The following is a 13,909-nucleotide window of genomic DNA, read 5'->3' as shown; positions in this document are numbered from 1 at the left end:
CTAGAATAGTCTGTGGTTGTCATCCATACTCTACTAGATGACGGGGCCATCGCTTGGGTCATCGTTTGGCTCATCGTTTTGGCTTATCGTTTTGGCTCATCGCTTTGGCTCATCGTTTTGGCTCATCGCTTTGGCTCATCGTTTCGCACCATATTTTATCACTCATATATCATCGCTCATCATTCATCTCATCTTTCATCGATCATCATTTATCTCATCTTTCATCGCTCATCATTTATCTCACCTCTAATCTACCCATGTTTTACCCAACACATTTTGTAGATATAAAATACATATACAGTTTAGATCATTTAAAACATCTATAAAACGTTTCATCCAGCATAGACAACAAGTATTCAGACACTATACACACATACCACGTAATTTATATAAAATACTTCATATCTATGTGTAAGATGAAAGTAACTATGCACTCACCTGGTAAGGTGGTGACTTGGTACTCGGACAGCACTTCGTTACTCTTAAAACAATTTTCCCTTGACGACACCTAATATCATTACCACTAGAGTTTAGTCTAACGTTTGACGAGACTAATTAATAGTCTAACTATTATTACTATTATATAAGCACGAAACAATATTTCTCAACCACTATGTATAGACAGGGGTCAGACATGAAACACCGGAAGGCAGGATCATTTCGGCATATAGCACTTCTGAATCCAGCAACCCAAGCGGCCCTCCAAACCAGATTCCCCGTACCGCGAGTGGTTAAAAAGATATTATAACGAAACTTATATAACTCATAATAATAGCCCAAATAATTATCATAAGGTCCTAATAATATTGCTATAATTAAATAAAAGCTATATTAAAAATAGCATAGGCGTAGCTCACTTACAGCGGGTTTTTATTAAAAACCGGGCTTCGCTGGAGCAGCGTTTCCGAGCCGAAAGCTTTTCTTCTCGGAGTCGTCGGGCGCTCCGGGGCTTCCTTCTCGTCCTAGGGAGGTTCCCTAGACTTGGGAGGGGTTTAGGGAGGCTAGAGAGAAGTTAGAGAGAGAAAGAAAGGCTTATGGTGTGAAGAAAATATGAAGGATCCATCCTTTATTTATAGGAGTTTTATAGTAAAGTAGCCCCTAAGTTTCGTCCGTATCTTTCGAGTACGAGCTCCGTTTTCTATGTTATTTATATCCACGCGTTGGTATTTACGAGTACTACAATTTTCATTTAGACCCCGTCGGCTAATTCTCCTTCTATCTCAGATTTACAAAAACTGTATCGTATTTATCACGCTCGAAGAGTAGCGACTAAGCTTCGTCCATATCTTTCGCATACGAGCTCCATTTCCGACGTTATTTATATTCATGCGTTGGTATTTACGAGTACTACAACTTTCATTTATACCCCATTGGCTAATTCTCATTCTATCTCGGATTTACAAAACTGTATCGAATTCGCCGCGCTCGAAAAGTAGCGACTAAGATTGGTCCATATCTTTCACATACGAGCTCCATTTTTGACGTTCTTTATATACGCGCGTAGGTAAAAACAAGATCTACAACTTTCCTTTTGACTCCGTCGGCTAGTTCTCGACCGATTTTAAATTTAACAGTATGAGGAGATGATACTATTAAATGACCGCGTAAAATTCATAACTTCTACATACGGACTCCGTTTTCGTCTGTCTTTTTGTTGTTGAGTTCCTATTAATGAGATCTTAAATTCTTATTTAGGTCACGTTGGCCAAAAACCGCTCGATCTAAAATTCGAGTTTCGGGTTGTGCACTGCTATGCCAAATCTTAGAAAAATCATAACTTCCTCATACGAAGTCAGATTTGGGCGTTCTTTTTATGTACACTCTCGGTTTAACGTATACTACGACTTTTGTTTAGATTGCTAAGGCTAAAAAGTCTTCTATCGTAAATTCACTATTTACGTCGCGTTGTGTCGTGCCGGTTTTTGCCGAAAAACTTCGACGAGTCCTAAATTCTTCGTTATAACTTGGATTTCGGCGTTATTTATATGTACGGAACCCTTGTAACATATACTACCACTTGGAAAAGATTAATCCTTCTAAATAATCTTCCATCAAAAACTCATTTTTGATGCTTATTGTCTCTAAATTGACTAGCCCGGATTTGCGGACGTTACAAATAAACCCCAGGGTTGGGCCCATTATTGTATGATCGCGTTGAAATAAACCGCAGGGTTGGGCCCATTATTGTATGATCGGGTTGACATAAACCCTAGGGCTAGGCCTATATTTGTTTGATCGGGTTAAAATAAACCCCAGGGTTGGGCCCATATATGTATATCGGGTTGGAATATACCCAGGGCTAGGCCCAGTTGTATGTTTGATATGTGGTACTTTGGGGAACTCACTAAGCCTTGTGCTTACAGTTTATGTTTATGGTTTCAGGTACTTTCGGTGCGAAATGGAAGGGCCCGACGTGATGACACAACATCCTTCCATCATGATTTCCGCACTTTTTGGATATTTTTACTCTGATGTTTTGTATATTATACATTGTAATTGACTTGGAACTATTTGATGATTGAAACTATTGATTTTAAAATGAAAATTTTTATCATAGTTGTAAGGGATGTTACAAGTAATGTCGTTTTTATTGTTCTTAAGCAATTATGCGGCTCTTGAAATTTGTGTATCTATAAACGAATAAAATACATCATTTTTATAATGATGTGAATAGTTTTTTTGGAAACAGCAAATTTATTATAAATATGACCCCCAAAGCAAGAAGCTGCAGGATGCCAAGAACAAGAAACAAGAAGAGAAACAAAAACAAGAGATTACATGAAAGAAAATGGGGAAATAGTCCATTCCATCCAATTGCAAATACCGCCTTTACCTCTACACTTAATCTATAGATGCACTAAGGACTTGATATTTTCAACCACCTTCAAAGGAGTGCAATGTCTCGCCTGGACAATCCTATCATTCCTTGTTTTCCATAAGGTACATATTGGTCCATACCATATGACTATAAATCTCTTCCTTTTTTTAGGACACCTGCCCCACAAATTTGCAAAGTTAAGAAGATCACCAACACTTTGTACCTCTATATTATTTACCCCACACCAGTCAAAAATTTTATTTCATATTAGGTTCGCGAACGGATATCCAATTAAAATATGATTACCACACCCCGGGTCATTAATGCAAGAGACAAATAACCGTGAGTCTAGCGGAATGTGTGACATCCCCAATTTCACGGCCAGAAAAGACCAATTTGTTTATGTTTTATTTGAAAATCAGAGTAACTTTTTAAAGAAAGTGTTGTAGAATTTGTTCCAAAAAATATGATAAAGATTTTATCACAGCATTTCCGAAGAAATGTATTTCATTATATTAAAACCTCGGGATGTCATTTTCAATACAGGTCAAAAGCATAAACCGAAACAACATAAGCCTTACAACATTTATTTATATCTACTGGTCTATAATCCATAAACTCTCATCCGATCATCACATCTATGCTCTTGTGCCACTACCTGTAATACAAGAAACTGAGTGGGTCAGGCTTGGGAGCCTGGTGAGCACATAGGGTTTTCAACCCACAATAATTAAGTTTATTAGTTTCATCACATCAATCAACCTAATTACCCATTCCCGTTATCCTCACTTTCTGCTAAGGGGATTCCTGAACGATATATGACTGTAAGGCAACCATGAGGGGGGATGGAGTACACTGGTGAACACATCGTTCATAAACACCTACAGGTTGCGAGCTTGCAAGCGTTCCACTAGACTGTCTAGAATAGTCCGTGGTCATCATCTATACTCCGTTAGATGATTGGATCATCGTAAACATCGAGGCCTCTCATCATTTTATTTCATCACACATCAACTATTTAATCTACCCATGTTCTACCCAACATATTCGTAGATATAAAATACATATACAGTTTAAATCATTTAAAACATATATAAATCGTTCATCCAACATAGATATCAGGAACATAAATAATATGCACACATAGCATGTAATTTATATTAAATATTTCATATTTGTGTGTAAGATGAAAGTAACTATGCACTCACTTGTTAAAGTGGTGATTCCCAACTCGGGCAGCGCTTTGCTTCTAATAATTTATTTTCCTTCGACGAAACCTAGTATCATTACCGCTAGATTTTAGTCTAATATTTATTACGACTAAATATTTGCTCTACAAGCTATATTGTTTTATAAGTGTTAAACAATACTTTTCAACCACTGTGTACAGACAGGGGCCAGACATGAAACACCGGAGGGCAGGACCATTTTGACATTATAGCACTTCTGAAATCCAACAACCCTATGCGGCCCTTCAAACTAGATTTCCCGTACCGCGAGTAGTTAAAAGATATTATAATAAAACTTTATATTTTATAATACTTATCACATATATTGTTTATAGGTTCATAATAACGAATTATGACTATAAATATAAGTTACACTGAAAACAGAATAGTGTAGCTTAAATTACCAGGTTTTTAATGAAAACCGGGAAATTACGCAGGCAAAACTTCGACTCTAGAAACTTCTTTCGTCGGCTTTTTGACGACTTGGAGTTTCTCTATCACACCCTAAAACTAGGAGAATTTGAACAAGAAAGAAAGAAGGATTATAGAGAGAGTTTAGAGGAATGGTGTAAGAAAATATGAAGAATTCATCATTTATTTATAGTGGTTTGATCATAGAATAGGCCCTAAGTTTCGTCTGTATCCTTTTTCTACATTCTTTATGTCCACGCACTGGTATTTACGAGTACTATAACTTTTATTTAGACCCCGTCGGCTAGTTCTCCTTCTATCTCAGATTTACAAAACTGTATCGAATTTATCGCGCTCGAAAAGTAGGGACTAAGTTTCGTCCATATCTTTAACATATGAGATCTATCCTCAACGTTCTTTATATACACATGTTGTTATTTACGAGTACTACAACTTTCATTTACAAAACTGTATCGAATTCCCTGCGCTCGAAGAATAGGGACTAAGTTTCGTCCATATCTTTCGCATACGAGCTCCGTTTTCGACTATCTTTTTATTGTTGAACTCCTATTAATGATATCTTCATTTCTCTTTTAGATTATTTTGGCTAAAAATCGACCGATCTAAAATTCAATTTCGGGTTGTGCACTTTGTGCTAAATCTTAGAAAAATCATAACTTCCTCATACAAAGTCAGATTTGGACATTCTTTTTATGCACGCTCTCGGTTAACGTATACTACGACTTTTGTTTATATTACTAAGGCTAAAAGGTATTTTATCATAAATTCAGATTTTACGATTCCCGGTGTCGTGTCGGTTTTGCCGCAAAACTTCGACAGGTCATAACTTCTTTGTTATAAGTCGGATTTCAGCATTGCTTATATCCCCGAAATCCTTGTTATGACTTATCCGTCTTTCTTCATAGATTTTGGTTCTATCTATTAGTTTATTTTTTACGCTTATTTTTATTACTATTTTATTACGTCGTTATAAATAAGTATAATGCACATAAAATCACATAAATCACATAATACTCAAATAATTCTTCTTTATTACTTCAAAATAGGTTACAATTGTTGACCCTAACTATTATATCATTATGATAATGTTTAGCCAGAAACGCGGGCGTTACAATTCTCTCATCTTTAGGATGATTCCGTCCCGAAATCATGCATCAACAAACATATGTGGATAGCGACTCATCATGTCACTCTCTGTTTCCCAGGTGAGGTTCGGGACATTCATATGTTTCCATCGCACAACCACTAATCCGACCATCTTGCGTTGCAACTTCTTTGTCTTATGGTCAACAATTGCTTCAGGCTCTTCGATTAACCTCTTATTTCCATTCATCCTTAACTTCATAAGTGGAATTATATCGGGCACTTTTCTTGTGAACTTCCTCAAATAACACACATGGAAGAACCTTGAATGATACAATAAATTTTGGACTCAATTTTCGTCTCTTTCTAAATCTTAAAAGTCCCTTCCATGGTGAGACTTTAAGCAATACTGAATCTCCAACTTCAAATGTTATTGGTCGTCGCTTTTTGTCAGCATAACTCTTTTGGCAATCTTGAGCTGCTAACATCCTTTCTCTAATTACTTTTAACTTTTCAGCAGTCTGATGGACTATCTCGGGTTCCATAAACTGCTTTTCTCCAGCCTCAAGCCAACAAGACGGCATACGACACATCTGTCCGTACAAGGCTTGATAAGGTGTCATCTTAATGCTTGAATGGTAACTATTGTTGTAGGAAAACTCTACCAGGGGTAAGTGCTCATCCCAGTTACATTGGAATTATAGGGTACATGCTCTTAACATATCTTCTAGTGTTTGAATCGTTCTTTCGCTCTGACCATCAGTCTGCGGATGGTAGGATGTACTTAAACACAACTTCATACCCATTTCCTCTTGTATACTCTTCCAAAATCTTGATGTGAAACAACTATCACGATCTAATACAATCATTAAAAGAACACCGTGAAGGCTTACTACTTCCTTCACGTAAGCATTTGTAAGCTTATCCATAGACCACCTCTCATTGGCTGCTATGAAGCGTGCACTCTTTGTGAACCGATCCACGACTATCCAAATTATGTCGTGACCGTTCTTCGTCCTGGGTAGTTTAGTACAAAATCCATGGTGATGTCTTCCCATTTAACCATGGGTAAAGGTAAAGGTTCTAAACTCCCATACGGTTTCTGATGTTGTGCTTTAACTCTTGCACATTGTTGTGACATGCTCTACAGGGGTTTGGATGTAGGATGATGGATCTGTCCTGGAGGCTTTTCTGAGAGCACAACACAGAAGAATGGTTAGAGGATGACCGAGTGATCTCCCGGGACGCCACTCCGACGATCAAGTTAGTTTTCTGAGAGAGAATTTAGGACAAATTCAGTAAGGGAGAAGATGGATCCCTTCCTTGAGGCGGAAGAGATCCTTTTATACCTGTTATTAACGGATTGTGGGGACCTCATCCAATGAGTGTGATACGTGGCCTCCTCTGAATAGGAGAATTATGCCCACGTTAACTAACTGCCTAGTGACGTCAGTTTTGGCTGTCACCTAAGCTTCTTGTCACGTCCTGATTGGTCGTGAGTGAATGAGAAGATCACGGGGAATATTCGTTCCTCGTGGAGGGAAACGAACTGCTACCCCGGTGCTGGATTACTTAGGCCAAGGCCAGGTCTTGGCCCAGGTTCTGGCGAGGTAACATCTCGTTTATACTTCCGTTACATTTAACGTGGCCGTTCATAGTAACGTTAACACACATGTTACACAATCGGCCACATACTTTGCAACATCGAGCTTCATCGTCGGCCACCAGTAGTATGGTTTCAAATCCCTATACATCTTAGTGTTGCCGGGGTGAATCGAGTACATGGTCTTGTGAGCTTCTTCCATCAGAAGATCTCTTATTCCTCCTATCTCAGGTACCCAAATTCTATCTTGGAATACCTTCAACCCTTGACTATTTGTACCGAATACCAACGTCTTGCCTAAACATTCTTCCTTTCGGTCATTTTTCTCCAAAGCTTCTTCCTGAGCTTTCTTGATGTTTTCCACGATTGTTGAGACAAATTCTATTCTTAACGCTTTTGGCCTTTTTCTTTCAAGGTTTACTTTTCGACTTAGAGCATCAACTACGGCATTTGCTCTACCAGGGTCGTAAAGTATCTCACAATCGTAATCCTTGAGCAACTCTAGCCAGCATCGTTGCCTCATATTCAATTTTTTTTATCAAAGAGATACTGGAGACTTTTATGATCAGTGAAGAGTTTTCACTTTGTGCCATAAAGATAATGCCTCCATATCTTTAATGCAAATACTACTGCTGCCAACTCCAGATCATGAAGGGTAGTTCTTCTTGTGCTCTTTCAATTGTCGAGATGCATATGCTATCACCTTATCTCTCTGGCTCAGAACACAACCTAACCCAACTCCAGATGCATCGCTATAGACTGCGAAGTCTTAAACTCCGTCAGGTAAAGAAAGAATCGATGCTTCACACAACTTCTTCTTTAGCTTCTAGAATGCTTCTTCTTGTTTTTCACTCCATGTATATGTAGCTTCTTTATGGGTCAAAGGTGTCAATGGAGCAGCTATCGAAGAAAAGTCTTGGATAAATCTTCGGTAATATCCAGCTAATCCCAGAAAGCTTCAAATCTTAGTGGGACTTTTTGGTCGTTCTCATTTCATCACAGCTTGAGTCTTTGCTGTAGTAACCATTATCCCTTCTTGGTCAACCACATGACCCAAGAATTGGACTTCTCGAATCAAAAAATCACATTTGGAGAACTTTGCGTACAACTTCTCCTTCTTCAAAACTTCTAATACTTCTCACAGGTTCTTGCCATGCTCCTACTGACTCTTTGAGTAAATTAGAATTTCACCTATGAACACTATCACGGATTTATCGAGGAATGGTTTACAAACCCTGTTCATCAAATCCATGAATGCTGTTGGAGCATTGGTTAGTCCAAATGACATAACCAAGAACTCATAGTGTTTGTATCTCGTTTTGAATGCAGTCTTCTCAATATCTTGCTCTCTCACCTTTAGCTGACGATATCCTGACTTGAGATCGATCTTTGAGAAATAGCTCGAAACTTGCAGCTGATCGAACATGTCATCAATCCTTGGCAATGGGTACTTGTTCTTTATCATTGCCTTGTTCAGCTCTCTATAGTCTATGCACATCCTCATGTTTCCATCCTTCTTCTTTACGAATAACACCGGAGCTCCCAGGCTTATGAACTAGGTCTAATGAAACTGTTGTCCAACAAATCCTGAAGTTGCATCATAAGCTCCTTCATCTCTGTCGGTGCTAATCGGTATGGTGCTTTCGCTATTGGTGTTAATCATGGCAACAAGTCTATTCGAAAATCTACTTGTCTATCAGGGGTAATCCAGGAAGATCTTCGGGAAATACTTCCGGATAGTCACACACCACTAGTATTTTTTGTATCTCCTTCTTCTCATTCTTTGCATCTATCACAAATGCCAAGTATGATGTGTATCCTTTACACAAACATTTTCTGGCTTTCATCAGGGAAATGATTCCAGAATTCACTATGTGTTTGTCCCCATACACCATAAATGAATCTTTTCCAGGTGGGTTTACTCTTACTAACTTCTTCTTGCATAATATCTCGGCATCATTGGTGCTAAGCCAATCCATTCCCAGTACGATGTCGAAACCATTCAACTCAATGGGTAACAGCTCCTCGTGGAATTCATTCCCGTTCAAATCGATGACGATGTTTTTAATGCAATCGCTCACATGTATGAATTTTCCACTGGTAACTTCTACAACTAGAACATTATCAAGTTTATCTATAGGTAATGCTAGTCTTCCACTAAATTTATGCGATATAAAGGAGTAATTTGCTCCCGAATCAAACAATATATTGGCAGGCAATCCATTTACGAGAAAGGTACCTGAAGTGACATCTGTTGCATCCTTTGTAGCTTCCAGTGTCATGTGGAATGCTCTTGATTTTAGCTTTGGTGGAACACTAGGCCTTGTCGCCTCCTTTTTCTTCGGCCAGTCCCTCGAAATGTGCCCTTCTTCATTACACCCATAACAAACCTTCTTGTGAAATGTGCACTCATTGGCATAATGCCCAGACTTTCCACACTTAAAACAAGTGACCTCCCCATCGTATTTTCCATAGTGCTTCCACCACTTCGCTTCACCCCCTCCTCTTCCAAATTTCTTCGAACCAGACTTTGAGAATTTTCTCTTCTTGTTGGACCTTGAAGATCCATCAAACTTCTTTTTCTTGCCTACCTCAGCTCTCTTCAGACCATTCTCCATTAACTGGGTCGCTAGATTCTTGGCTTCTCTAATGGTTGTCTTCAAAGTAGTTGTCATTTTGACCATTGGGCCAAAGTCCGCTGACAATCCGTTAGCAAACCTCTCTATATTTGAGAGTTCAGTATGCACCAAGTAGAAGTTTGAGACGAGAATATTAATATATAGAAATCTTTATTTATGATAGACGTTTAAATCCTCCTTGTTACTCCGAAAGGTTATTGTCAGTTCTAATATCGTAGTCGAATGTTTAAAAATCTGAACACATAAAGTTTCCAGATCCGGTCGGCAATAGAACGTAGATCCGATAAATAATAGCATATAATGCGTCTTTATAGCTACAACATAAATCATTTAGCACATTAAAGCTTTTCGGCATCTTTCCTAAAATAAGCTAGTGCTTGTGTCTAAAATATAGCAGCCACTCATCTCACAATCATCGCTTAGCATTCTAGGTTTAAGTCTAGAAATCCTACAAATTCCTAGTTCGCTTAAACTAATGCTCTGATACCAACTGTGACATCCCCAATTTCATGGCCAGAAAAGACCTATTTGTTTATGCTTTATTTGAAAATCAGAGTAACTTTTTAAAGAAAGTGTTGCGGAATTTCTTCCCAAAAATATGATAAAGATTTTATCAAAGCATTTCCGAAGAAATGTATTTCATTATATTAAAACCTCGGGATGTCATTGTCAATACAGATCAAAAGCATAAACCGAAACAACATATGCCTTACAACATTTATTTATATCTACTGGCCTATAATGCATAAACTGTCATCCGATCATCACATCTATGCTCTTGTGCCACTACCTGTAATACAAGAAACCGAGTGGGTCAGACTCGGGAGCCTGGTGAGCACGTAGGGTTTTCAACCCACAATAATTAAGTTTATTAGTTTCATCACATCAATCAACCTGATTACCCATTCCCGTTATCCTCACTTTCTGTCCCTAAAGCATCTAATTCAATGGACCTAGCCTAAGGATTTTCATCGGGATGAACACTACTGCTAAGGGGATTCCTAAGCGATATATGTCTGTAAGGCAACCATGAGGGCGGATGGAGTACACCGGTGAACACATCGTTCACAAACACCTACAGGTTGCGAGCCTGCTAGCATTCCACTAGATTATCTAGAATAGTTTGTGGTCATCATCTATACTCCGTTAGATGATTGGATCATCGTAAACATCGAGGCCTCTCATCATTTTATTTCATCACACATCAACTATTTAATCTACCCATGTTCTACCCAACATATTCGTAGATATAAAATACATATACAGTTTAAACCATTTAAAACATATATAAATCGTTCATCCAACATAGATATCAGGAACACAAATAATATGCACACATAGCACGTAATTTATATTAAATATTTCATATTTATGTGTAAGATGAAAGTAACTATGCACTCACTTGTTAAAGTGGTGATTCCCAACTCGGGCAGCGCTTTGCTTCTAATAATTTATTTTCCTTCGACGAAACCTAGTATCATTACCGCTAGATTTTAGTCTAATATTTATTACGACTAAATATTTGCTCTACAAGCTATATTGTTTTATAAGTGTTAAACAATACTTTTCAACCACTGTGTACAGACAGGGGCCAGACATGAAACACCGGAGGGCAGGACCATTTTGACATTATAGCACTTCTGAAATCCAACAACCCTATGCGGCCCTTCAAACTAGATTTCCCGTACCGCGAGTAGTTAAAAGATATTATAATAAAACTTTATATTTTATAATACTTATCACATATATTGTTTATAGGTTCATAATAACGAATTATGACTATAAATATAAGTTACACTGAAAACAGAATAGTGTAGCTTAACTTACCAGGTTTTTAACAAAAACCGGGAAATTACGCAGGCAAAACTCCGACTCTAAAAAGTTCTTTCGTCGGCTTTTTGATGACTCGGAGTTTTTCTATTGCACCCTAAAACTGGGAGAAATTGAACAAGAAAGGAATAAGGATTCTAGAGAGAGTTTAAAGGAATGGTATAAGAAAATATGAACAATTCATCCTTTATTTATAAGGGTTTGATCATAGAATAGGCCCTAAGTTTCGTTTGTATCTTCTGTAACGCCCGTGTTTCTGGGCTAAGGATTAATTCGATGATGTAATAGTCAAGGTCAACCATTTTAACCTATTTTAAAATAATAAAGATGAATTACTTGAATATTATGTGATTTATGTGATTTTATGTGATTATATACTTGTTTGTAAGGATATAATAAAAATAAGCGTCAAAAATAAAATGTTAGATAAACCCGATATCTATGAAGAAAGTTCTAGTGGCCGTGACAAGGATTCCGAAGATATAAAGAACGCCGAAATCCGAGTTATAACAAAGAAGTTATGACCTGTCGATGTTTCGCAACAAAAACCGACACGACGCTGTGTGACGTAAAAAGTGAGTTTACGAAAAAGTGCTTTTAGCCTTAGCAATCTAAACGAAAGTCGTATTATACGTTAAACCGAGAGCGTGCATAAAAAGAACGTCCAAATCTGACTTCGTATGAGGAAGTTATGAAATTTCTAAGATTTGGCATAGCAGTGTACAACCCGGAGTTTGAATTTTAGATCGAGCGATTTTTAGCCCACACAACCTAAATGAGAATTGAAGATCCCATTTATAGGAGTTCAACAATAAAAAGACAGTCGAAAACGGAGTCTGTATGTAGAAGTTATGAATTTTACACGGTCGTTAAACAGTGTAATCTTCTCATACTGTTAAATTTAAAATCGGTCGAGATATAGCCGATGGAGTCAAAAGGATAGTTGTAGATTTGTCAATACCTACGCGTGGATATAAAGAACGTCAAAAACGGAGCTTGTATGCAAAAGTTACGGGGTTTAGAAGTCGGAATGGTGTTGCAGCGAAGTGGGTGACGTGGCGCAATATGATGACGAAACGTGGCACCAACTCGACGAGTTGGACCAGCAACTCGACGAGTTGGGGGTCAGAAACGCGACGAGTTGGGCCAGAAACTCGACGAGTTCACCCCTTTTTCAGCTTATAAATACCCCCCGAGAGTTCCTTCATTTTTCATACCAAAATCTACTTCTTCTTCTCTCTACTCACTCTCTAAACCTCCCAAAACACCCCCAAAAGCCTAGGAAACTTCCCTAGCACTAGGAGAAAGCCCCAGAGCGCCCGAAGGCTCCGAGAAAAAGAGTTTTTCGGTTTAGAAACTCTGCCCCCGCAGAGCCCGGTTTTCAAGCAAAGCTCCCGGTTTCGTCAAAGGAAATCATATTTTTAAGAAGCGAAGCGCTGTTCAAGTTGGAATCACCACCTTATCTGGTGGGTGCATAGTTACTTTCATCTTACACATAGATATGAAGTATCTTATATAAATTACGTGCTATGTGTGCATATTTACTTGAGATCTATGCTAGATGAAAGGTTTAAACTCCGTTGTTTTTCAAATCTAAACTGTATATGTATTTTGTTTACAGATATGAACCCTTTTCTTCAGATCTAAACTGTATATGTATTTTGTTTACAGATCTGAACCTTTTCTTCATATCTAAACTGTAGATGTATTTTGTTATCAGATCTGAACATTTTCTTCAGATCTAAACTGCAGATGTATTTTATATCTACAAATGTGTTGGGTAGAACATGGGTAGATGAAATAGTTGATGTGTGAAGAACTAAAATGATGAGAGGCATTGATATTAAAGATGATCCAGTCATCTAGCGGAGTATAGATGACAACCACAGACTTTTCTAGAGAGTCCAGTGGAACGCTAGCAGGCTCGCAACCTGTAGGTGTTTATTTGGACTCAGTGTTCGCCAGAAGTACTCCATCCCCCTCATGGTTGCATTATTTGACATAAATTGCTGAGGTATCCCCTAAGCAGTGTTGTTGCCCCGATGAAAATCCTTAGGCTAGGTCCCTTATAATAGATGCCTTAGGGACGTAAAGTGAGGATAACGGGAATGGGTAAACATGCTTGTTTGGTTGATGAAATTAATAAACTTATTTATTGTGGGTTGAAAACCCTATGTGCTCACCAGGCTCCCAAGCCTGACCCACTCAGTTTCTTGTATTACAGGTAGTGACACAAGAGTATAGATGCGAAGACCCGATGAGAGATTATGGATTT

Source organism: Lactuca virosa, chromosome 8 (genome assembly GCF_052849685.1).
Source record: "Lactuca virosa cultivar CGN04683 chromosome 8, Lactuca_virosa_CGN04683_v6, whole genome shotgun sequence".
NCBI classification, from domain to species: Eukaryota; Viridiplantae; Streptophyta; class Magnoliopsida; order Asterales; family Asteraceae; genus Lactuca; species Lactuca virosa.
This window is presented reverse-complemented; position numbering follows the sequence as displayed.